A 27494-nucleotide genomic window follows, 5' to 3' on the forward strand; every position below is an offset into this window, starting at 1 on the left:
CTGGCTCTCACAGACCCGTAACTTCTTCTTTAAGAGTCTCCTCTTTCCTCCACTCATTACCTGTAGTAATGGCACCTGTTTAAACTTGTTATCAGTATAAAAAGACACCTGTGCACACCCTCAAACAGTCTGACTCCAAACTCCACTATGGTGAAGACCAAAGAGCTGTCAAAGGACACCAGAAACAAAATTGTAGCCCTGCACCAGGCTGGGAAGACTGAATCTGCAATAGCCAACCAGCTTGGAGTGAAGAAATCAACAGTGGGAGCAATAATTAGAAAATGGAAGACATTCAAGACCACTGATAATCTCCCTCGATCTGGGGCTCCATGCAAAATCCCACCCCGTGGGGTCAGAATGATCACAAGAACGGTGAGCAAAAATCCCAGAACCACGCGGGGGGACATAGTGCATGAACTGCAGAGAGCTGGGACCAATGTAACAAGGCCTACCATAAGTAACACACTACGCCACCATGGACTCAGATCCTGCAGTGCCAGATGTGTCCCACTGCTTAAGCCAGTACATGTCCGGGCCCATCTGAAGTTTGCTAGAGAGCATTTGGATGATCCAGAGGAGTTTTGGGAGAATGTCCTATGGTCTGATGAAACCAAACTGGAACTGTTTGGTAGAAACACAACTTGTCGTGTTTGGAGGAAAAAGAATACTGAGTTGCATCCATCAAACACCATACCTACTGTAAAGCATGGTGGTGGAAACATCATGCTTTGGGGCTGTTTCTCTGCAAAGGGGCCAGGACGACTGATCCGGGTACATGAAAGAATGAATGGGGCCATGTATCGTGAGATTTTGAGTGCAAACCTCCTTCCATCAGCAAGGGCTTGGAAGATGAAACGTGGCTGGGTCTTTCAACATGACAATGATCCAAAGCACACCGCCAGGGCAACGAAGGAGTGGCTTTGTAAGAAGCATTTCAAGGTCCTGGAGTGGCCTAGCCAGTCTCCAGATCTCAACCCTATAGAAAACCTTTGGAGGGAGTTGAAAGTCCGTGTTGCCAAGCGAAAAGCCAAAAACATCACTGCTCTAGAGGAGATCTGCATGGAGGAATGGGCCAACATACCAACAACAGTGTGTGGCAACCTTGTGAAGACTTACAGAAAACGTTTGACCTCTGTCATTGCCAACAAAGGATGTATTACAAAGTATTGAGATGAAATTTTGTTTCTGACCAAATACTTATTTTCCACCATAATGTGCAAATAAAATGATAAAAAAACAGACAATGTGATTTTCTGGATTTTTTTTTCTCAGTTTGTCTCCCATAGTTGAGGTCTATCTATGATGTAAATTACAGACGCCTCTCATCTTTTTAAGTGGTGGAACTTGCACTATTGCTGACTGACTAAATACTTTTTTGCCCCACTGTATATATATATGTGTCTCAATGACATATATATGTGTCTCAATGACATATATATATATATATACTGTATATATGTTTTCCCGAACATTTGAGCACATAAATCCATTAGATGTCGGTTTTGCAAGCCTGCGCGAAAATCTCGCAGTACGGATGCCATACGGATTACATACGGAGGATGCCATGCGCAAAATACGCTGACACACCCTGACTACGGATCAATATTTTGGGAACATTTCTCCGTATTACGGCCTAATAAAACACCTTGTCATTGGTAAAATACAGGTGTTATAACGGGCAGGGGTAATGATAGTTGTGGACTGGTTTTAGCCAGAAAAAATTATGGAACTAGTCACAGTCATATCTTATATCAATCTAAGAAAAATAAGATTGCATGTCAGAGGAGCCCATTACTAACCAGTCTTACAGGATTCCGCTGCCTTTATTACTGATCTGTTGTTTGAACACACTTTTTACAAATTAGTAAAGTTCTGTTAATCCAATATGATGGACTCTTTCAGGACTATTCATTTTGTTCTTTTCCACTTGAATTTGCTATCCATGAAAAACCCTTCCAACTGTTTTCCCGTTTTTATTCTTGCCTACTTGTGGCTTATACTGCTTCTGTTCATAGAAAGAGACCAGAGTTCTTTTGGGTATGCAAAGATAAAAAACAAAAGTTTATTGAAAGTTCACACTACATATTAATACCAATAGTATAAAGAGAAACCCAGTAAAGTGACATATGCGCAGAACAGCAACAGGGCAACCAGAAGCCCCCAAAAACTTAAGCCCCCTTGTGCCTCACATCATGATCATATATAAAGTGCACGTGCAGTGAGATCAAGCACAGGTAAGCTGGCATAGCTCATATATGTACCATTGGCCCCAATAGGGAAAGAATCATATATAATATAAACAGAGTAACAGTTCAATATCATACAGAGCCAGCCAGTACTCACCACGGGCAGAAGTAGGGAGGGTTCCGGGGCCGGGTGTAAAGAAAGCCCCCCGACGCGCGTTTCGCGTCCACAACAGACCGCTTTCTCAAGGGAGGTGAAAGGATCTATGCAGAAGGACCTTTTAAGGTCAAAGGTCTGGTCACATGTCTCGCTGGGGCCAATCGCGGGTGGTCAAAGCCGGCGCATGCGCACCGCAAGCCACAGGTCCTGGAAGTGCAAGGGGAGCGTCATGCGTTACTGCGCACGCGTGGGGAAATGCCCCAGGCGTGCGAGGAAGGCATATAGACGCGCCGCCGCATCCCAGGAATCCCGGGCAGCGGAGCGTATGCGCGCAACCACCCGAGGTCGGGCACAGGGCACGGACACTGTTATATATAGGACAATGGGTGAAGAAAAAAGTGGGGAGAAAGGACACGAGGTACAAAATGAAAGAAAGGGACATAAATATAAGCAAATGCAGCAGCATTTATGGAGTGATAAGGATCGAAGGTCCAATCAAATACATCAAATCATCATAAATCATGAATCGATCCATGGGAATTTTTCCTCCATAAGTGTCCGCATATTCGTTCTCCCAGATATCTTCAAGTTCATAATGATCCCAATATCCCGGGTCTGTGCCCATATCATATTGTCCACTTGATTCATACATTATGGACGTTAGCTCCAGCTTGTAGGTCCTGCTGCAAGGATTATAAATAAAGCAATATTAAAAACAATTAAAAACAAATAAAAAACACCCTAAGCGAAAGTCCTAAGGACTATGACAGGAGCACAGGAAAATAGGGATAATCATGATCCCAAAAAGGAGGAGAAGGACAAAGATTCATTCAAACCCTTAGGGGTCAGTGTATCTAGTACCGTGATCCATTTTGTCTCGACTTGCGCCAACCTTTTCTTATAATCCCCCCCTCTAATACCGAGATGAATTACATCTATCCCCCTAACCTTAAATGAAGACGGCTCGCAATTATGGTACTGCCGAAAATGGCGGGGGATGGTTTTGAGGAGAGTGATGTCGGTCGCTGTCTTGGCCGCACAAATGTCCCGCACATGCTCCCGTACTCTGACTCTAAGTTCTCTTGATGTGAGTCCCACGTAGATTTTGTGACACCCACATGTAGCATAATATATCACATTTGTACTGCTACAAGAAATCCGTTGTCTAATATCAAAGGTCTTTTTACCATCGGATGAGTCAAAGGTGGAGCAGCGCAGGACATTTGAGCAGGCAAGACAACGACCACATGGTATGCATCCTAAAATTGGGCCTCTGGTGCAGAATGGGTGTTTCATGGTAGGCACATAGTGACTGCTAACGAGAAGATCCTTTAAATTTTTGGATCTCCGTGCAGTCATCAAAGGGAAATCACCCAAGTCTTCTCCCAGGGAGGGTTCAGCGTTCAAAATGGACCAGTGTTTAACTAGGATCTGCCGCATGTCCTCCCACTCGTGATTGTATGTCGAAATGAACCGAATTGGTCCATTATCGGTGGTAGATGGTCGAGCTCTGGTACCTCTGAGAAGGTTGCCACGTGGAGTCGCCCGTGCCCTCCGGTAACCCTGTTTGATGCACCGGTTTGAGTAACCCCGTGCAGCAAACCTAGATTTAAGATCGGAGGCCTGCTTTTCAAATCTTGCGTCCGATGAACAGATCCGCCTCATCCGGAGGAACTGTCCGACCGGGACGGCCCGTATCGTGGAAGGAATATGAGCTGAGGACGCATGAATCAAAGAATTCACAGATGTTGGCTTCCGATATACATCTGTCTGTATGGATCTATCAAGATCCACTTCGAAGCCAACATCTAAAAAATTGACCCTTTTATGGTCATAACTGTAAGTCAGAAAAATGTTCAAAGAATTTTGATTCAGCGTCCCCATAAATTCCTCCAGCTGCTGCACCGTCCCATCCCACAAAAAGAAAACATCGTCTATATATCTATGCCAGCACAGCACATGGGAGGCGGCCCGTGGGCCCTCGTCGCCAAAAATGGATCTCTCCCAGGAACCCAAGAAGAGATTGGCATACGAGGGCGCACAGGCCGCGCCCATGGCTGTGCCCCGCCTCTGTAGATAAAAATGATCTTTGAAGACAAAGAAATTGTGGGTAAGGACATAGTGCAGCAGCTCGAGGATCAAATCACATAACGGGCCGTCGCGGCCGGAGGCCCCCAGAAAAAGGCGGACCGCATCGATGCCCTGTTGATGGTCAATGCAGGTGTACAGGCTCTCCACGTCGGCTGTTACCATCAGAGTGTTATGATCCACAAGAATGCCATCGACCCTCGCCAGGGCGTCCGTCGTGTCACGTACATATGACGGTAGTGTTTCCACTAGGGGTTTAAGATAGTAGTCAATAAATTGGCAGATCGGATTGCAAAGATCCCCAATACCGGACACAATGGGACGTCCAGGGGGGTCGAGGGCATTCTTGTGGATCTTAGGAAGTAGGTAAAATGTTGGAATTTTAGGGAATCTCACCGTAAGACCCTCCAATACCTGTTTAGTGATAATATCCTTATCCAGAGCTCGACCCAAAATACCTTGTAGGTAGAGAGAGAAAGCAGCCAGAGGGTTGTAGGATAATCTGGAATATGTTTCAGGATTCCTCAGCTGTCTGAGGGCCTCACGCTCATATTTTTCCTGTGGCCAGATCACAATGTTCCCCCCCTTGTCTGCTGGTTTAAAGACAATATCTGGTAAAGATTGTAATTGAGATAGAGCTAAACGTTCCTTATGAGTCAAGTTATCATGGCGTCTCCTTGTTGAGAGTTTTTTGAAGTCCTCACCAACACATTTGGTGAAGACCTCAATCGCCGGACTCAGAGACAAGGGGGGGAACCTCGTAGATCTGGGCAGAGAAGAAGTAGGAAATATATTGGTATCTGAACCAACCTGTTCATTCAGAAGGTCCTCCAAGTTCTGGAGAGTCTCTCTCTCGACCTCGCTCATTTGTTCACCATAGTTCTTTTTCTGATGTAATTTTTTCAACAACAGTTTCCGGGAGAACAAGTGCAGATCCTTTATCGCTGTAAAATAATGAAATGAATTAGTGGGAGAAAATGAAAATCCTTTAGATAAAAGCTGTAACTGAACATCTGTAAGTTGGTGAGAAGATAAATTGACTACCTGAAGCCCCCCCTGGGAGTCAGATGACACTGCCACATTAGTTTTAGATTTAGCAGTTTGTCTAGTTGTTCGCTTATTATTTCCTGTGCCTCCTGAAGCTCCACTCTGCTTGGCATTCTTAGACATTATTTCATCATCTACAGACAGATTGGATCTGGCAGATGTTGATCGTGACCTGGAATATGTCGAATTTCTAAATCGAGGTCTTGACCGATCGTTACTATTCTGCCATCGATAAACCCGTGAGAGTCTCTTGTCTTCCACATCTCTCTGGAATTTCTTACTTTTGGTGGACTGAATTTCGTTCGCCCATTTCTGACAGAGAGAATCCATTTCCTCATTAAATTTTTTGAGGGCGTCAGACGTCATGTCCCTACGTAAGACGGTCTGTAGCTCCTCAATCTCCCCCTCCAGGGAGGTTAGGGAGTCCTGATTCAAACTTTTTAATAGTTCTAGGAAACCTCTAGAACATGTATTGGTCAGAGTCTCCCAGTTATTTTTAAAAGCTTCGTCTTCGACTGGGAAAGAAGGGAAGACTTGCACTCGTAAGCCACGGGGTATTAAATCTTTTTGTATGTATTGTTCTAGAAATGCATGATTCCACCAGATATGTGTCCTTTTCCTAATTAGGTCCTTAAATTTATTCATAGCATCTTGTGTGCTCCTGTCAGTGCCTACAGAACATCCCTGTGTGTCGTCCTGCACAGTGTCATTAATTAATGCGCGCCATGTCTGGTCACGGGCACGAAAGTCCATATCGACATAGAGGAAAACTGTGAAAAACACAGAAAATATTAGTAGCCAAAGAAACCTCTTAAACATACTTATATCCACCTGATGGGCTACGATTAGCCCATACAAGGAAGAAATATACCCACTCAGAGCAACATGTTCATAGAAAGAGACCAGAGTTCTTTTGGGTATGCAAAGATAAAAAACAAAAGTTTATTGAAAGTTCACACTACATATTAATACCAATAGTATAAAGAGAAACCCAGTAAAGTGACATATGCGCAGAACAGCAACAGGGCAACCAGAAGCAGAACAGAATCCTAGCAGCTATATTGCATTTTTTTTAGGATTCCTCAGGTTGCAGTCCCTCACTATTGTTATAAATGTCCCAGACAAACACTTTTGTTTGTATATTCATGGAGCTGGGAACCAACGCACACTAACTGCGCAAACTGCCATTAATAATTCAACATTGTATACAGAAATGATGTGAACTCACCTAAAAGTCAAGTGTAAGGCCGGCCTCACACTAGCGAGTTTTACGGACGTATGAGCGCGTAAACTATATCCGTAAAATACGCATTACACACGGCCCAATGATTCTCTATGGCCCAGCTCCTATCTGCCGTATATTACGCATCCGTAATATACGGTCTTGTACGGCCGTAGAAAATCGCAGCATGCTGCGTTTGTCACCGTATTGCGCAAACAAATCGCCAATGAAAGTCTATGGGGGCGAGAAAAATGCGGATTCCACACGGACCAGCAGTGTGACTTGCGAGAAATACGCAGCGGTGTTAGTGAAAAGCCGGTAATTCAATTGCCGGCTTTTCATTTCTCCTTCACAAACCCGACATGATATGAGACATGGTTTACATACAGTAAACCATCTCATATCCCTTTTTTTTTGCATATTCCACACTACTAATGTTAGTAGTGTGTATGTGCAAAATTTGGGCACTGTAGCTTGTAAAATAAAGGGTTAAATGGCGGAAAAAATTGGCGTGGGCTCCCGCGCAATTTTCTCCGCCAGAGTGTTAAAGCCAGTGACTGAGGGCAGATATTAACCCCTTCATGACCTTGGGATTTTTCGTTTTTCCGTTTTCGTTTTTCGCTCCCCTCCTTCACAGAGCCATAACTTTTTTATTTTTCCGTCAATTTGGCCATGTGAGGGCTTATTTTTTGCGGGACGAGTTGTACTTTTGAACGACATCATTGGTTGTACCATGTCGTGTACTAGAAAACGGGAAAAAAATTCCAAGTGCAGTGAAATTGCAAAAAAAGTGCAATCCCACACTTGTTTTTTGCTTGCCTATTTTGCTAGGTTCACTAAATGCTAAAACTGACCTGCCATTATGATTCTCCAGGTCAGTACGAGTTCATAGACACCTCACATGTCTAGGTTATGTTTTACCTAAGTGGTGAAAAAAAATTCCAAACTTTGCAAAAAAAAAAAAAAAAAATTGCGCCATTTTCCGATACTCGTAGCGTCTCCATTTTTCGTGATCTGGGGTCAGGTGAGGGCTTATTTTTTGCGTGCCGAGCTAGCGTTTTTAATTATAGCATTTTGGTGCAGATACGTTCTTTTGATCGCCCGTTATTGCATTTTAATGCAATGTCGCGGCGACCAAAAAAACGTATTTCTGGCGTTTCGATTTTTTTTATCATTACGCCATTTAGCGATCAGGTTAATGCTTTTTTTTATTGATAGATCGGGCGATTCTGAACGCGGCGATACCAAATATGTGTAGGTTTGATTTTTTTTATTTATTGATTTATTTTGATTGGGGCGAAAGGGGGGTGATTTAAACTTTTATGTTTTTTTTATTTTTTTCACATTTTTAAAAACTTTTTTTTTTCACTTTTGCCATGCTTCTATAGCCTCCATGGGAGGCTAGAAGCAGGCATAGCCCGATCGGCTCTGCTACATAACAGCGATCATCAGATCGCTGTTATGTAGGAGAATTGCAGGTGTGCTGTGAGCGCCAACCACAGGGTGGCGCTCACAGCCACCGGCGATCAGTAACCATAGAGGTCTCAAGGACCTCTATGGTTACCATTCAGAAGCATCGCCGACCCCCGATCATGTGATGGGGGTCGGCGATGACGTCATATCCGGCCGCCCGGCCGGATGCAGTAGTTAAATGCCGCTGTCTGCGTTTGACAGCGGCATTTAACTAGTTAATAGGCGCGGGCAGATCGCGATTCTGCCTGCGCCTATTGCGGGCACATGTCAGCTGTTCAAAACAGCTGACATGTCCCGGCTTTGATGCGGGCTCACCGCGGAGCCCTGCATCAAAGCAGGGGAGCTGACCTCGGACGGTATAGTACGTCCGAGGTCAGTAAGGGGTTAATAGCCTAGAGAGGGTCCATGGTTATTGGCCCCCCCCTGGCTACAAACATCTGCCCCCAGCCACCCCAGAAAAGGCACATCTGGAAGATGCGCCTATTCTGGCACTTGGACACTCTCTTCCCACTCCCGTGTAGCGGTGGGATATGGGGTAATGAAGGGTTAATGTCACCTTGCTATTGTAAGGTGACATTAAGCCAGATTAATAATGGAGAGGCGTCAATTATGACACCTATCCATTATTAATCCAATTGTATTAAAGGGTTAAAAAAAAACACACACATTATTAAAAAGTAAGAGCCTGATCTGGGGGAGAAACAGTGCTGTCACCACGCCCATAGGACCAGACCAGCGCGAGTGACAGCAGAAAACGGCGACTTTACAAAGGTATTTCAGCAGCATAGGTGGGTAATAAAGGCACACAAAAGACACTAATGTAACGCCCAGCTCTGCCCCTATTTAACGCTATTTTTAGCTCATCTTCAAAAAACAGGGTGACAGGTTCCCTTTAACCCCTTCCCGACATGCGCCGTACTAGTACTGCGCTGCCGGCACTGCATTACTGACAGCCGCAGTACTAGTACGGCGCCGCCATTTTCCGGTCACCGCGTCGCATCGCGCGGTGATCGGGACCCGATGGCTGCTGTCCCTGACAGCAGACATCCCTGCACGTAGCTCCGGGGGGTTGCACCGCCCCCCCCGCATCAGCGATCGCTGTGATTGGCTGGTCAATTCTGACCAGCCAATCACAGCGAAATTACAATAAAGTTAAGAAAAAACAAAAACAAAACATGTGACAGGCTGTGATTGATGCTGTGTGACGTCGCACCAATCACAGCCGTCACAGTAGGTGGGGTGATCGCCACGTCACCTCACCTGATTAACCCCTATGGCGCTGATTGGCTGAACAATAGCTTCTAGCCAATCAGCGCCAAAGGGGTTAATTTAAAATACCGATCACCGCCCTGCACGCCATCTTTCTCTCAGATTTGGCGTGCAGAGCGGTGGTCTAAGCCCCTCTGTGATACCTGAGTCAAAGAATTCATTGGTGGCCAGTGCGATCGTCCCGGCGATCTCCTGCCTCCTGTGCTGTGCTGATCTCCAGCTTGTGCTCCTGTGCCGTGTGCTCTCTGCTGCCACCTGCTGCTGTGTGAGGCCTGTGATCACAGCAGCAGCAGCAGCACCTCCCCCACCCCTTTCCCATCCCCCCATCCCTGTTCCAGTACCCCCTCCCTCCCCCTCCCCCACCCTCCAATTGAAATTTTTTGCGCACTTTTTTGCGCTTTTTTTCCTGTGCGCGGCGTCCCGCACAGAGCATTCGTGCTCTTCCTGTGTCCGCAGCGCTCTGATCAGTATCGCTGCTGATCAGAGTCTGCGCCACAGGACTTTTTTTTTTTTAGCTAGTTAGCGTAGCAGACGTTGCAGTCTAAGCGACGTCCGTTTTTTCTTTTTTAGAAAAAAAATAGTAGTTAGTACAGTGTAGTTTTAGACGTAACAAGGTAGCGTATCCGGCGTCACTGTTTGGTGACGTCCCCCCATCCCTGTTCCAGTACCCCCCTCCCCCCTCCAATTCAATTTTTAGCGCACTTTTTTGCGCTTTTTTTCCTGTGCGTGGCGTCCCGCGCAGAGCATTTTGTGCTCTTCCTGTGTCCGCAGCTCTTTGATCAGTATCGCTGCTGATCAGAGACTGCGCTACAGGACTTTTTTTTTCTTTAGCTAGTTAGCGTAGCGGACATTGCAGTCTAAGCGACGTCCGATTTTTTTTACAAAAATATAATAATAGTAGTTAGTACAGTGTAGTTTTAGACGTAGATTAGCTGGTGTCACAGAGTTAGTGACGACCGGTCTTTTTTTTCAGAGAAAAAAAAAATTGGACAGAGTAGTTTAGTGGTAGCGTGTTAGTGTAGCCAGCGTCACAGCGTTAGTGACGACCGATCATCTTTTAGAAAAAAAAAAATCGTACAGAGTAGTTTTATAGGTAGGGAGGTAGCGTCTTTTTTGCATAAAAAAAATCTGCTATCGCCGGATAATCTCTAGTGCATTAGGGGAGCGTACGTCACACTGTTAGTGGCGTTCGCTTTTCTTTTGTAAAAAGAATAATTAGTTTAGTCGTCTAATTTTTAGCGCGTTCATTAGGGGAGCGTACGTCACACTGTTAGTGGCGTTCGCTCTTCTTTTGTAAAAAGAATAATTAGTTTAGTCGTCTAATTTTTAGCGCGTTCATTAGGGGAGCGTACGTCACACTGTTAGTGGCGTTCGCTCTTTTGTAAAAAGAATAATTAGTTTAGTCGTCTAATTTTTAGCGCGTTCATTAGGGGAGCGTACGTCACACTGTTAGTGGCGTTCGCTCTTCTTTTGTAAAAAGAATAATTAGTTGCGTCGTCTAATTTTTAGCGCGTTCATTAGAGGACCGTACGTCACACTGTTAGTGGCGTTCGCTCTTCTTTTGTAAAAAGAATAGTTGCGTCGTCTAATTTTTAGCGTGTTCATTAGGGGAGCGTACGTCACACTGTTAGTGGCGTTCGCTCTTCTTTTGTAAAAAGAATAATTAGTTGCGTCATCTAATTTTTAGCGCGTTCATTAGGGGAGCGTACGTCACACTGTTAGTGGCGTTCGCTCTTCTTTTGTAAAAAGAATATAGTTGCGTCGTCTAATTTTTAGCGCGTTCATTAGGGGAGCGTACGTCACATTGTTAGTGGCGTTTGTTTTTTCTTTTGCAAAAAAAAGATTTAGTTGCATACGGTAAATTTATACTTTTTTTGTACAAACTTATTTTTTTACATCTGATTTTTCTTTTCATCTTTTTTTCTTGTTTCTTCTACATTTTTTCTCACTACTTGTTTTTTCTCTCTGATTGGTTATAATAAAGACTACCCTATACAAAAGCCCCACACATTACACGTGTAAAAGCACCACTTACACACACATCCCCAGGGTTTGGGAAAAAAAATGGCCCATTCGTCAACAAGGCGCTATTCACCAGAGGAGGCTTACACCATCCTTGCGTCCGACACGGATACAGCCAGTGAGGAAGATCCCACATTCCTCTATTCCTCCTCCTCATCATCATCATCATCATCATCCTCCTCATCTGGTGAGGAAGGACCCCCAACAAGGCGCCGAAGGACCCAGGCAACTCCTGCAGCAATCGATCCCGTATGGATTGCACCCCCTGAAAATTTTCAGCCCGTCATTCCGGATTTCAGCAGCAGCTCAGGAATCCAGTTTGACACGACTGGCCTCACTGAAATTGACTTCTTCAAATTCTTTTTCAGTGATGAAATAATAAATCTTATGGTGGCCCAGACGAACCTTTATGCCCATCAATTTTTCACCCAAAATCCCACGTCATCACACGCCAGATGGACCCCCGTAAATGCAGCAGAGATGATGACATTTTGGGGAATTGTGCTGCATATGGGCATAATCAAAAAGCCAGAGCTTCGGCAATACTGGAGTACTGAAATTCTCTACAGTACACCGGTATTCCGCATGGCCATGAAAAGGACACGATTTGAAGGGATCCAAAAATTTTTGCATTTCAGTGATAATGCGCAGTGTCCTCCCCGAGACGATCCAAACTTTGATCGTCTATATAAAATTCGGCCAGTGATTGAACACTTCAGCAGAAAATTTGCTGAGGCGTACACACCCCAGAGGGACATCGCTATTGATGAATCTCTGGTTCATTTCAAAGGGAGGCTAAAATTCCGACAGTACCTGCCCAGTAAGAGGTCCAGGTACGGAATAAAGCTGTACAAACTGTGCGAGAGTACCTCAGGGTACACCCACAGATTTAGGGTCTACGAGGGTAAGGACACCCAGATTAACCCTCCTGAATGACCCCCCATCCTGGGGGTGAGTGGGAAAATTGTGTGGGAATTGCTGCACCCACTGCTGGATAAGGGTTATCACCTCTACATTGATAACTTTTACACCAGCATCCCACTCTTTAAGGCCCTCTCTGCCAGAGGTACAGCTGCATGTGGCTTCGTGCGAAAAAATCAGCGTGGCCTCCCTAAGCCTCTAATTGGACAAATGCTGAGAAAAGGGGAAAGCAGAGCCAAATGCAGCGACAACATGCTGGTGGTCAAGTATAAGGACAAAAGGGATGTTCTTATCCTGACCACCATACACCGTGACAACAGCACCCTTGTCACTGTTCGTGGGACCACAACACAAGTCCCAAAGCCAGATTGTATCCTGGATTACAATCGGTACATGGGGGGTGTGGATCTCTCAGATCAGGTCCTCCAACCATACAGTGCCATGCGAAAATCTTACGTATGGTACAAAAAATTGGCCGTGCACATTGTACAGATGGCAATGTACAATGCATTTGTGCTGTTCCGATCTACAGGCAATACGGGGGGGACCTTCCTTCAGTTTCAGGAGGTAGTCATCAAGGCCCTAATGTTTGGCACACAGGGAGGTGAGGGTCCCCGTACTTCTGAATCTGATAGTGCCCGTATTGTCCCAGGTCAACATTTCCCAGGACAGGTTCCCCAAACAGCGAGGACAGGACAATCACAAAAACGGTGCAGAGTATGTTCCAAGAGGGGAATCCGAAAGGATACAATTTACCATTGTGAAACCTGCCCTGAGAAACCTGGCCTTTGCATTAAGGATTGCTTCAAAGCATACCACACGTCCACAAATTAATAAAATTAGTTTATACCCTGTTGACACAACACACTTTTATTATCTGATGTACCGAACACATCTTACACATAACACCACATTATAAATTCATACACCAGTAAAACCAAAAGAATTAAAATCAATACTATAAAACTATGCCTCTAGATATATTCCTTCAGGGGTGTAGTTTCCAAAACGGGGTCACTGGTGAGGCACTTGGAGGTTTACGGTGCTCACCACATATCTAAATAAATTCCTTGGGAGGTCCAGTTTCCAAAATGGGGTCACTGGTGAGGTACTTGGAGGTTTACGGTGCTCACCACATATCTAAATAAATTCCTTGGGAGGTCCAGTTTTCAAAATGGGGTCACTTGTGGGAGATTTCCACTGTTGAGGCACATTAGGGGCTCTGCAAACACAACATGACGCCCGCAGACCATTCCATCAAAGTCTGCAATCCAAAACGTCACTTATTCCATTCCGAGCCCCGACGTGTGCCCAAACAGTGGTTTTCCCCCACATATGGGGTATCGGCGTACTCATGAAAAATTGCACAACATCTTTTTCTGTCTATTTTGTCCTATAACCTTTGGGAAAATAAAAAAATCGTAGCTAAAAGATCATTTTTGTGGAAAAATTGTGTTGTTTTTTTTTTCACGACTCATTGTTATAATTTTTGGTGAGGCACTTGGAGGTTTACGGTGCTCACCACATATCTAAATAAATTCCTTGGGAGGTCCAGTTTTCAAAATGGGGTCACTTGTGGGAGATTTCCACTGTTGAGGCACATTAGGGGCTCTGCAAACACAACATGACGCCCGCAGACCATTCCATCAAAGTCTGCAATCCAAAACGTCACTTATTCCATTCCGAGCACCGACGTGTGCCCAAACAGTGGTTTTCCCCCACATATGGGGTATCGGTGTATTCAGGAGAAATTGCAAAACAACTTTAGTGGTCCATTTTCTCCTTTTACACTTGTGAAGATAAAAAAATTGTTGCTAAAAAGATCATTTTTGGGGAAAAAATGTGATTTTTTTATTTTCATGCCTCTATGTTCTAAACTTCTGTGAAGCACCTGGGGGTTCAAAGTGCTCACAACATAGCTAGATAAGTTCCTTGAAGGGTCTAGTTTCCAAAATGGGGTCACTTGTGGCGGTTTTCCACTGTTTAGGTACATCAGGGGCTCTCCAAATGCGACATGGTGTCCGATCTCAATTCCAGCCAATTTTGGTTTGAAAAAGTCAAATGGCGCTCCTTCCCTTCCGAGCCCTGCCATGCACCCAAACAGTGGTTTTCCCCCACATATGGGGTATCAGTGTATTCAGGAGAAATTGCACAACAACTTTAGTGGTCCATTTTCTCCTTTTACACTTGTGAAGATAAAGAAATTGTTGCTAAAAGATCATTTTTGGGGAAAAAATGTGATTTTTTATTTTCACGCCTCTATGTTCTAAACTTCTGTGAAGCACCTGGGGGTTCAAAGTGCTCACAACATAGCTAGATAAGTTCCTTGAAGGGTCTAGTTTCCAAAATGGGTCACTTGTGGCGGTTTTCCACTGTTTAGGTACATCAGGGGCTCTCCAAACGCGACATGGTGTCCGATCTCAATTCCAGCCAATTTTGGTTTGAAAAAGTCAAATGGCGCTCCTTCCCTTCCGAGCCCTGCCGTGCGCCCAAACAGTGGTTTTCCCCCACATATGGGGTATCAGTGTATTCAGGATAAATTGCACAACAACTTTAGTGGTCCATTTTCTCCTTTTACACTTGTGAAGATAAAGAAATTGTTGCTAAAAGATCATTTTTGGGGAAAAAATGTGATTTTTTATTTTCACGCCTCTATGTTCTAAACTTCTGTAAAGCACCTGGGGGTTCAAAGTGCTCACAACATAGCTAGATAAGTTCCTTGAAGGGTCTAGTTTCCAAAATGGGGTCACTTGTGGCGGTTTTCCACTGTTTAGGTACATCAGGGGCTCTCCAAACGCGACATGGTGTCCGATCTCAATTCCAGCCAATTTTGGTTTGAAAAAGTCAAATGGCGCTCCTTCCCTTCCGAGCCCTGCCATGCGCCCAAACAGTGGTTTTCCCCCACATATGGGGTATCAGTGTATTCAGGATAAATTGCACAACAACTTTAGTGGTCCATTTTCTCCTTTTACACTTGTGAAGATAAAGAAATTGTTGCTAAAAGATCATTTTTGGGGAAAAAATGTGATTTTTTATTTTCACGCCTCTATGTTCTAAACTTCTGTGAAGCACCTGGGGGTTCAAAGTGCTCACAACATAGCTAGATAAGTTCCTTGAAGGGTCTAGTTTCCAAAATGGGGTCACTTGTGGTGGTTTTCCACTGTTTAGGTACATCAGGGGCTCTCCAAACGCGACATGGTGTCCGATCTCAATTCCAGCCAATTTTGGTTTGAAAAAGTCAAATGGCGCTCCTTCCCTTCCGAGCCCTGCCATGCGCCCAAACAGTGGTTTTCCCCCACATATGGGGTATCAGTGTATTCAGGATAAATTGCACAACAACTTTAGTGGTCCATTTTCTCCTTTTAAACTTGTGAAGATAAAGAAATTGTTGCTAAAAGATCATTTTTGGGGAAAAAATGTGATTTTTTATTTTCACGCCTCTATGTTCTAAACTTCTGTGAAGCACCTGGGGGTTCAAAGTGCTCACAACATAGCTAGATAAGTTCCTTGAAGGGTCTAGTTTCCAAAATGGGGTCACTTGTGGCGGTTTTCCACTGTTTAGGTACATCAGGGGCTCTCCAAACGCGACATGGTGTCCGATCTCAATTCCAGCCAATTTTGGTTTGAAAAAGTCAAATGGCGCTCCTTCCCTTCCGAGCCCTGCCATGCGCCCAAACAGTGGTTTTCCCCCACATATGGGGTATCAGTGTATTCAGGATAAATTGCACAACAACTTTAGTGGTCCATTTTCTCCTTTTACACTTGTGAAGATAAAGAAATTGTTGCTAAAAGATCATTTTTGGGGAAAAAATGTGATTTTTTATTTTCACGCCTCTATGTTCTAAACTTCTGTGAAGCACCTGGGGGTTCAAAGTGCTCACAACATAGCTAGATAAGTTCCTTGAAGGGTCTAGTTTCCAAAATGGGGTCACTTGTGGTGGTTTTCCACTGTTTAGGTACATCAGGGGCTCTCCAAACGCGACATGGTGTCCGATCTCAATTCCAGCCAATTTTGGTTTGAAAAAGTCAAATGGCGCTCCTTCCCTTCCGAGCCCTGCCATGCGCCCAAACAGTGGTTTTCCCCCATATATGGGGTATCAGTGTATTCAGGATAAATTGCACAACAACTTTAGTGGTCCATTTTCTCCTTTTACACTTGTGAAGATAAAGAAATTGTTGCTAAAAATCATTTTTGGGGAAAAAATTTGATTTTTTATTTTCACGCCTCTATGTTCTAAACTTCTGTGAAGCACCTGGGGGTTCAAAGTGCTCACAACATAGCCAGATAAGTTCCTTGAAGGGTCTAGTTTCCAAAATGGGGTCACTTGTGGCAGTTTTCCACTGCTTAGGTACATCAGGGGCTCTCCAAACGCGACATGGTGTCCGATCTCAATTCCAGCCAATTTTGGTTTCAAAAAGTCAAATGGCGCTCCTTCCCTTCCGAGCCCTGCCATGCGCCCAAACAGTGGTTTTCCCCCACATATGGGGTATCGGTGTATTCAGGAGAAATTGCACAACAACTTTAGTGGTCCATTTTCTCCTTTTATACTTGTGAAGATGAAAAAATTGTTGCTAAAAGATCATTATGTGGAAAAAAAAGTTAACTGTTAATTTTTTCCTTCCACATTCCGTTAATTCCTGTGAAGCACCTGAAGGGTTAATAAAATTCTTGAATGTGGTTTTGAGTACCTCAAGGGGTGTAGTTTTCAGAATGGTGTCACTTTTGGGTATTTTAAATCCTATAAACCCCTCAAAGTGACTTCAAATGTGATGTGGTCCCTAAAAAAAATGGTTTTGTAAAGGTTGTTGCAAAAATGAGAAATCGCTGTTTAACTTTTAACCCTTATAACTCCCTAACAAAAAAAAATTTGGTTCCAAAATTTTGCTGATGTAAAGTAGACATGTGGGAAATGTTATTTATTACCTAATTTGTGCGATATGAGTCTCTAATGCAAGGGTATAAAAATTCAAAGTTTGAAAATTTCAAAATTTTCAAAATTTTCACCAAATTTCTGTTTTTTTCACAAATAAACGCAAGTAATATCAAAGAAATTTTGCCACTATCATGAAGTACAATATGTCACGAGAAAACAATGTCAGAATCAGCAGGATCCGTTGAAACGTTTCAGAGTTATAACCTCATAAAGTGACAGTGGTCAGAATTGTAAAAATTGGCCGTGTCAGTTAGGTGAAAACAGGCTTCGGGGTGAAGGGGTTAATGATCAGAGGTATTTTTGTTTTTGCATTTTAGTTTTTTGCTCCCCTTCTTCCCAGAACCATAACTTTTTTATTTTTCTGTCAAAATGGCCATGTGACGGCTTGTTTTTTGCAGGAAGAGTTGTACTTTTAAACAACATCATTAGTTTTAACATATTATGTACTGAAAAATGTTCCAAGTGCGGTGAAAATGCAAAATAAGTGCAATTCCACAGTTGTTTTTTTTTTTTTATACTGTGTTCACTAAATGCTAAAGCTGACCTGCCGTAATGATTCTCCAGGTCATTACAAGTTCATAGACTAAAAACATGTCTATGTTATTTTCTATTTAAGAGGTGAAAAAAATATATAAACTTTGGTGAAAAAAAAAGGCGCAATTTTCCGAGACCTGTAGCTTCCCCATTTTTTGTGATCTTGGGCTGAGTGAGGGATTTTTTTGTGCACCGAGCTGACGTTTTTATTTATATCATTTTGGTGTAGATTAGATCTTTTGATCGCCCATTATTGCATTTTATTGCAATGTAGCGATGACCAAATAAACGTAATTCTGATGTTTTGATTTTTTTTCTTATTACGCAGTATAGCAATCATGTTATTTCTTTCTTTATATTGATAGATCGGTCGATTCTGAATGTGGCGATACCAAATGTGTATATTTGTTTTTTTTATTGTTTTAATTTGAATGGGGCGAAAAGGGGTAATTTGAACTTTTATTTTTTTAATTTTTTTAATATTTTTAAAAACATTTTGTTTTTTTACTCTTTGCATGCTTCAATAGTCTCCATGGGAGACTAGAAGCTGCGCTACTTTGATTGGCTCTGCTACGTACAGTACAGTCGGTGTTCAGATCGCCTGTATGTAGCAGAAATGCTCACTTGATATGAGCGCCGACCAGGGTCGGACTGGCCCGCCAGGACACCGGTGAAATGCCCGGTGGGCCCTGCCCCAGAAAGGAGAAGGAGGAGAAGGAGGAAAAAAATTGGATGCTGGCCCTTTAAATCTTTGGGCGGCGCCGACCGCTGCCACAACCAGGGGCCCCCCCGGTGCCAGCACTGGCATCGAGCCCCCCTTCTAATACTCACCCCTCCTCATTCCGGCGGTAGCTGCAGACGTCTTCAGCGCCCTCTGACTCTGCGACGTCTCAGGGCAGAGGGTGCGATGACGTCATCACTGCACGCTCAGCCTCTCTGTCCTGAGCATTGGAGAGACGCTGAAGACACTGCAGCTGCCACCTGAAAGAGGAGAGGTGAGGATTTTACTTTTTTTTATGTTTTTTGTTTTCCTTGGGGCCCATAGTAATGTATGGAGGAGCCGGGGGGGGTTATAATGCTGTGTGGAGGAGCTGGGGGGCATAATACTGCGTGGAGGAGCTGGGGGGGCATAATACTGTGTGGAGGAGCTGGGGAGCATAATACTGTGTGGAGGAGCGGGGGGCCTATAATACTGTGTGGAGGAGCTGGGGGGTGTAATACTGTGTGGAGGAGCTGGGGAGCATAATACTGTATGGAGGAGCTGGAGGGGGCATAATACTGTGTGGAGGAGCTGGGGCATAATACTGTGTGGAGGAGCTGGGGGGCGTAATACTGTTTTGAAGAGCTGGGGGGGCGTAATACTGTGTGGAGGAGTGGCGGAGGGCGCATAATACTGTATGGGGCAGCGGGGATCCCATGATACTGTGTGGAGGAGTGGGCTCCCATGCTACTGTATGGAGAAGTGGGGGGGCATAATACTGTTTGAAGGATTGGGGGGCCCATAATACTGTATGGAGGAGTGGGGGGGCATAATACTGTATGGAGGAGCAGGGGGCATACTAATTTATGGAAGAGCGGGGGGCATAATACTGTATGGAGGAGTAGGGTCCCATGGTACTGTATGGAGGAGCGGGGGGTGCATAATACTGTATGGAAGAGCAGAGGGGGTGCATAATACTGTGTGGAGGAATGAGGTCCCATAATACTGTATGGAGGAGCAGGGAGGGCATAATACTGTATGGAGGAGCAGGGTCCCATAATACTGTGTGGAGGAGCTGGGGGCATAACACTGTGTGGAGGAGCACGGGGCACACAATACTGTATGTAGGAGCAGGGGGCCCATGATGTGCTGTATGGAGGAGAATTATATGGGGCCCATAATACTTTATGGAGGACTATGTGGTTGGCCATAATACTGTATGGATGACTATGAGGTGCTCATAACACTGTATGAAGAGCATTATATGGGGCCAATAATACTGTATGGAGAAGCATTATATGAGGCAATAATATTGTATGGCAGACTATGTGGTTGGCCACAATACTGTATGGAGGACTATGAGGTGCCCGTAATACAGTATGGAGCACTATGTGGTTGCCCATAATACTGTATGGAGGACTGTGAGGTGCCCGTAATACTGTATGGAGCACTATGTGGTTGCTCATAATACTGTATGGCGCACTATGAGGTGCCCGTAATACTGTATGGAGCACTATGTGTTGACCATAATACTGTATGGCGCACTGTGTGGTGTCTATATATTGTACTATATCTCTTTTTTTATCTGGGCATCAGGAATCGTGGCATGTGTTAAAGGGGCCCACTGATAATCTTTTGCCCGGGGTCCATGAAAACCTGGAGCCGACCCTGGCGACAACGCACATCAAGATGAATACCGGCTGCTACTGTGACAGGGCACTCTGTTCTGTGACAGGCCATGTGTTGAAGTCACATAGCAGTTTTGTTAAATGACCCCTGCAGCCTTTGATAGGCCGGCGGCCTTTCAATGTTACTGCTATGTGACATCAGCGCGCGGCCTGTCACAGAGCAGAGCACCCTGTCACAGCTGCAGTCGGCAGCCATTGTAATGACCACGCCGAATATGAAGCCACAAGAGGATGCTGGCGAGCGCAAGAAGGTGAGAAGAATCCCCCCCTCTGTAGTTGGGCAAGGTAGTGGCCATAGGGACGGATAAAGGGGCCCAGAGAGGGTACATTAAATAAAAGTGCCCAGGATGAGGACATTTATTACTAGAAGGGGCCCAGGATAGGGACCTTATTAAGGTGGACATTGGGGTCCAAGATGGAGACATAATTACTGTATTGAGGTCATGATGAGGAACATACATTATTGGTTTATGGTGCAAGTGGGGACATAATTACTGTAGGGGCCAATCAGGGGACATTATTACTGCGGTAATTTACTTTTGAGCTTACTGTTTTCCATGGGGAGAACCAAAGGGGATCCTGCTACTGTGCAGGGTGGCACTATGTCTTTTTTTTCTTCATCTGACATAGTATAGAAGTAGAGGAAAAAAGTGGGGAATGTGCTCTGGAAGCGATCAGCTATAGCTAACTGTGTTATTTTCTGCAGAGACGAGTCTTTGCTGGAACAAGTAATGGTGGTCTGCACTGGATGAAGAAAAAAGACTTCAACTACAGATGTCACCGGTGAGTCAGTGTGTTGCTTGTACACTTACACTATATACTGTATACAGTGTACAGAGCTCCTTTGTATATTTTCACTGGTGATCACTGTATTACCTGTACACTATACACCATATACAGAGCTCCTGTGTATAATGTCACTGGTGATCACTGTATTACCTGTACACTATACACTATATACAGAGCTCCTGTGTATGTCATTGGTGATCACTGTATTACCTGTACACTACTGTATATACAGAACTCCTGTGTATGTCATTGGTGATCACTGTATTACCTGTACACTACTGTATATACAGAACTCCTGTGTATAACGCCATTGGTGATCACTGTATTACCTGTACACTGACACTATATACAGAGCTCCTGTGTATAATGTCACCGGTGGTCACTGTATTAACTGTACACTGACACTATATACAGAGCTCCTGTATATAATGTCACTGGTGGTCACTGTATTACCTGTACACTGACACTATATACAGAGCTCCTGTGTATAAAGTCACCAGTGATCACTGTATTACCTATACACTGACACTATATACAGGGCTCCTGTGTATAATGTCACTGGTGGTCACTGTATTAACTGTACACTGACACTATATACAGAGCTCCTGTATATAATGTCACTGGTGGTCACTGTATTACCTGTACACTGACACTATATACAGAGCTCCTGTGTATAATGTCACTGGTGGTCACTGTATTAACTGTACACTGACACTATATACAGAGCTCCTGTATATAATGTCACCTGTGATCACTGTATTACCTGTACACTGACACTATATACAGATCTCCTGTGTATAATGTCACCTGTAATCACTGTATTACCTGTACACTGACACTATATACAGAGCTCCTGTGTATAATGTCACCTGTAATCACTGTATTACCTGTACACTGACACTATATACAGAGTGTTATGATCCTAGTGGCTTAGGATCACAAATCTAACCAGCTAAGTAGAAAATAATAGGACGAACTCTGGGGATGTGGTAACTGGACTAACCGCAAACCTGATCCTAACCGCACACACTATAGGCAGCGTGGAATGTTTCCTGAAATCCTAGACATCTCTTCACGGCCTGAGAAACTGACTACCCCTAAAGAGAAAGTAAAGACCTCACTTGCCTCAGAGAAATCCCCCAGAGATATAGAAGTCCCCCACAAATAACGGTGAGCTAAGAGGAAAAGACAAACGCAGAGATGAAACAGGTTAAGCAAATGAGGCCCGCTAACGCTAGATAGCAGAAAATAGCAAGGGATCTGTGCGGTCAGTAAAAAACCCTATGCAAAAATATACACGCAGAGAATGCGAGAACCCCCACACCAACTAACGATGTGGGGGGAGCAACTCAGCACCCCAGAGCACCAGCAAGCAGGGAAATCACATATTAGCAAGCTTAACAAAAACTCATCATATACTAGGAAACATCTTGAACACAGATGAGCAAAAATAAGCAAACAGAACTTAGCTTCTCTTGGAGAGACTGATAACGGATGTAGACAGGAGCAATCAGAATAGCACTGAATACAATGGCAACAGGCAAGGAATGAAGGACCAGGTTGATTAAATAGGAAACCTAACTAGCAGATGACGAGACAGCTGATCCTGCCAGAAACCTGCAAAATAACAAAAAGAGCCACCAGGAGGAGCCCAAAGAGAGAACTCACACAGTACCACTCATGACCACAGGAGGGAGCCCGGAAACAGAGTTCACAACAACAGAGGTACTTTGTATATTGTCACTAGTGGTAATAACAGTGTTGTTAGTATTGTGGTTTGTATTCATAATCAATATTGTAGTATTCAGGCACTATGTGTTGGTAATTTGTTGTCTGGTACCGGCGTGGCAGTATTTCTCCTTGTATGTGGTATCATTTCATCCCTATATGCTGGTAATATTTATTTTTATTTATTTTTACTCATTTATATAGCGCTATTAATTTCACAGCGCTTTACAGACATTATTGCCACTGTCCCCGATGGGGCTCACAATTTAGATTCCCTAGCAGTATGTCTTTGTAAATGTTGGAGGAAGCCAGAGTTCCTGGAGGAAACCCACACAAACATGGGGAGAACATACAAACTCATTGCAGATGTTGTCCTTGGTGGGATTTGAACCCAGGACCCCAGCGCTGCAAGGCTGCAGTGCTAACCTCTGAACCGTGCTGCCCTAATATGTCATATTATTTGGTCACTATGTGGTGGTAATATGTGATTTGGTCATGGTGTGGCGGTATTTGTCCCTTGTATGTAGTATTATTCGGTCACTATGTGGTTTGGTCATGGTGTGGTGGTATTTCTTCCTGTATGTGGTAATATTGGTCTTGGTATAGTGGATTGTGTTGTGTATGGCGGTCATTTGTTCTCTGATATTAATTAGGAGAAGATTCTTTATTTCCATTACAGTTTTAATGCTTTGTACACAGTGGCGGAGATGCAGTTACAGGGGGCTTCCTGTGGGAAAAAAGTAATCACCTCTCCACAGGATAAGTGATAACGTACTGATTGGTGGGGGGGTCTGACTGCTTGGACCCATTCAGCAATATGTGGAACTTTTTATCCTCATTAGACTGGAGTGGCATGTCCGATTAGATCACTGATCCATTCATTCACTCTGTGGCTGCACTTGTTTTTTTCTAGAAGCCCCAAAAAGAATGAATGGAGCTGTGGTCAGACATCTTACCTGCCGCTGCATTTTAAAATAGGGATAAAAGTGCCCTGTCAGGGATAAAACTTCCCCATTCTTCTGATCGATGCAGTTTCTAATGGTCGGACCTAAGCAATCACCTATCCTGTGGATGCCATGGATCAGTGATAACTTGTTTACCCAAGAACCCCATTCATGTAAACTATCGTGATTATACATCCCAGTTATGGGGGCACACAGTAGCAGCAGCCGCCTGTGTTTTACAGCCGATGCTTCGCTATAATGACAGATATTTGCATATAGCTGTAGGGTGGGCCCCTAAAGTCTATTCCCCTGGTGGGCCCCAGACACCCCAGTCCGACCGTCGGCGCTCATAGCAATCTGGCTATTACAACCATAGAGGTCTGCTGGAGACCTGTGGTTGTCATACCAACCCATCGGTGACCCACAATCTCGTGACGGGGTCACCAATGGGATTTCCAGCGTGCTTCCAGAAAGAGCAAGCACCAAACAAGCATCATCTCATCTCTCCTACGTGGATGGGCTGAGGAGGGGAACAAGGAGGAAGAGATGGAAGATGAGGAGGAAGAGGAGATGGAGCGTAGTCATAATAGTAAAGAAAGGGAAGTCGGTTGTAGGGAGCTTGACACATATGGGTGACTCACGCTGCAAGGAGAACATGCATCTCTTCTTCCTGAGGCAATGATTTTTATATAATGGTGGTATACCAGAAGGCAATTATGGAAAATATGTTACTAAAATTCCCATCAGACAACATTAGCAGCTTCCTTGCCTAACAAAGGAGAAGTGAGAGAAACACACACCAGGTACAGCAGAGCTAATTTCATGACACCCTCCCAGCATCCCAGCATCAAGGTCCTGATGACCATTTCTTTTTAAAGAGAGGGAAACGTTTTTATAGATGGTCAAGAAATACCTGGTTGACAAAACCAGCATACTCCCTAATTGCTTTGCGACTTTCAACTATTGGGTCTCAAATCTGGACACCTGGTATAAGCTGTCCCGCTATGCCTTGGAGGTGTTGTGATGCCCCGTCGCTAGTGTCTTGTCTGAGCGGGTTTTTAATGTTGCTGGGGGAGGGTCATATCTGACAGGCGCTTTTGCCTGTCAACAGAAAATGCTGACAAGCTCACTTTGATAAAAATGAACAAAGCCTGGATTAGCCCTGACTTTTCAGCACCACCAGATGACAGCAGCACATGAAGTGTTTTTAATCTTCAATATTTGAATGAGGCCCTCCTGTTGTTGTCTTCAAGGGTGTATGGATGACCCTCCTTAGAATTTTTTTCTGGCTTTGCACTGTGCACAAAGCTTTTTAAGTGTAGTATTACCACAAATACACTTTTTTAATTTTTTATTTTATGATGCACTCCAGTTGGTGCCTTCAAGGGTGTATGTATGACCCTCTTTATAATTTTATTTCAGGCTTTGCACTGTGTGAAGAGCCTTTATGAGTGTAGAAGTGCCACAACTACACTTTCCTAATTTTTTTAGGAGGCTCTCCAAGCCTCACTCTTCATGAGTGTACAGATGACCCTACTTGTAATTTTTGGCAGCCTTTGCACTTAGTGCATACCCTTTATGAGTCTAGAAGGACTACTACATGACATTCTGAATAGAATGTGCATGAGGCCCTCCTTTATGTGTTATACAGGGTGTATCTGAGTTCCTCTTCCATCAAATTTTTTGGCAGTTCTTACTCCTTTCATAAATTGCGCTAAAATTTCCAATTATTTAATACAATTCCAATTTTGGTTTACTTAAATTATTATTTTTTAAAAAATCCTTTAAAAATTTTGCCTTGTATACAAGTCATTATACAGGAAGGAATGTTTCTTAACTTTTTTCCTGTAAACTCCAGTTTCTCTTTGATTTTGAATGTTTTATTTTCAGTCCTAAAAGTAGAGTAAAAGTTTGACACCATTGTTCTTGGCAGCGATCTGAGAGTCGGAGATGCTTCCAGGAGTTTTCATCACGCTGTTCTCTTTCCATTCACCACCTTTGCATCTCTTTCAACATTTTCACTGCCCTTCAGACCTCCTTGTAAGGTCTGCCCCCATTATACTCGTTACTCGAAACGAGCATCCGAGCATTAGGAATTGCTCGGTTCGAGTAACGAGCATCCGAGCATTTTAGCGCTCAGTCAACCCTATTTTGTACCATTCATCTGAAAAGAGCTTCAAGAAATTCATGTGCTCTTTACCAAAACATTTCTATTTCCATAAATGGAACTGATGTTCAGCTAATTAAATTTCTGCAAAAATACTTGCCTATTGGACGGCACACACATCTTTTGCCAAACTGGGCCCACCAGTATACTTGGCTGCCCCAAGAGCAGAGCCTGCCCCACATCACGAAATTGCCCATAACATCTCCTTTATCATCAGGGTCTCCCGCAGGATAAGCACGGCAGCGCCTAGTGATGTAGGCAAACGTCACTGGAATAGGTCTGGGGAGAGATTTAACAGTCTCCTTCTGTATTAGACAAATTAATCCCCTGCTGCTACAAAATTTTATGAGGAAGCTAATTAGCACAGAATTTTGGACCTAAAATAAACATTGTGTATGAAGAGGAAACTAGCCCTTAATTATTTTTTGCATCAATGTAAATAATGTTTGCTTTTCCTCTGTTATAATTCTGTATATGAAAAATAGAACAAAAAAAGCCCCTTCCATAATGACAGCGCGGAACAAAGAGCAGGAATTAAAATTCATTCTCGTTTATTTCTCAGTCCCAAGAGCTGTAGTGTTATGTGTAAATTTTACATAACATTAACAACGGTGAGCCTTTCAGGAGTTTTAATTGTCACATCCATCACTTAGACAGAGACAATTTGAAGCTAGGGTGACGAAGGAGAGGATTACTAAACTTGTGAAGCATACCGTAGATTACAGAGAATATACCACGGTCAGATTTACCAGGGCGTAATTATTCTGTGAGCTTTGTCTGGAGTTTTCGAAAATGTAATTGTTATCACAATAGCCCTGCCAAAGCTTAAAGCGCAGCAGTTAACTTGGAAATATAATCATCACCATGAAATGCGTTTTGTCGTGTCACACAGCTGCACTGAGTGTCGATGGCGTTTTATGCAAAGATCTGCAGTGATTGCCTGTGCACTTTGTATTATTACGTACATGTACAGGTGTAGGAGGGCTGAATTTGCTATTTAAAGAAGGTCCGAGATTTTTGAAAAATTTTGAAAAATAACATAAAAAATAGCCTAACAGCAAGAAATAAAATATAATTTCATGTAACCCATACACACCTGCTACATCCATGACTGCCTCAGCAGATATACTTTGGCGGCAATGGTCTTATACCAAGAATTTTCATTGGGAGAATGAGAGCTTTATCACTAGAGCAGTGTGTTTGCCTGCTGATATAGGGCTAACCTGCAAGTAAATAATATTACAATCCTGCCTGGACTCCTTACTTAAAATGCGGTTACTGGGAGAAAATTATTTTATTTTCCCCAGGAGCCACCAGCTTTCAGTCATGGGGGTGTGCATGGAGTGACTGCAGTCACCGTTCACAGCACTGCTCACTATACTGTGAGAGGTGGTTATATGCAAGCACTTCCACTTTGATTGACAGCTTGCTTTGCACAGATTCATAGATGTGCTGGGGCATGCTTACGAAAGCCACTCCATGCATGCCACCATAAGTGAAATATGGCGGCTCCTGGGGAAACAAGTTGATTTTTCTGAGTGGCTACACTTTCAGTAAGGTGGCCATTTTTCACTGTAGCACAATTTACCTGCAGATGATTCTGCATCTGTAGGAAAATAGTATTT

The sequence above is a fragment of the Ranitomeya variabilis genome, chromosome 1, assembly GCF_051348905.1.
Source record: "Ranitomeya variabilis isolate aRanVar5 chromosome 1, aRanVar5.hap1, whole genome shotgun sequence".
Classification (NCBI taxonomy): Eukaryota; Metazoa; Chordata; class Amphibia; order Anura; family Dendrobatidae; genus Ranitomeya; species Ranitomeya variabilis.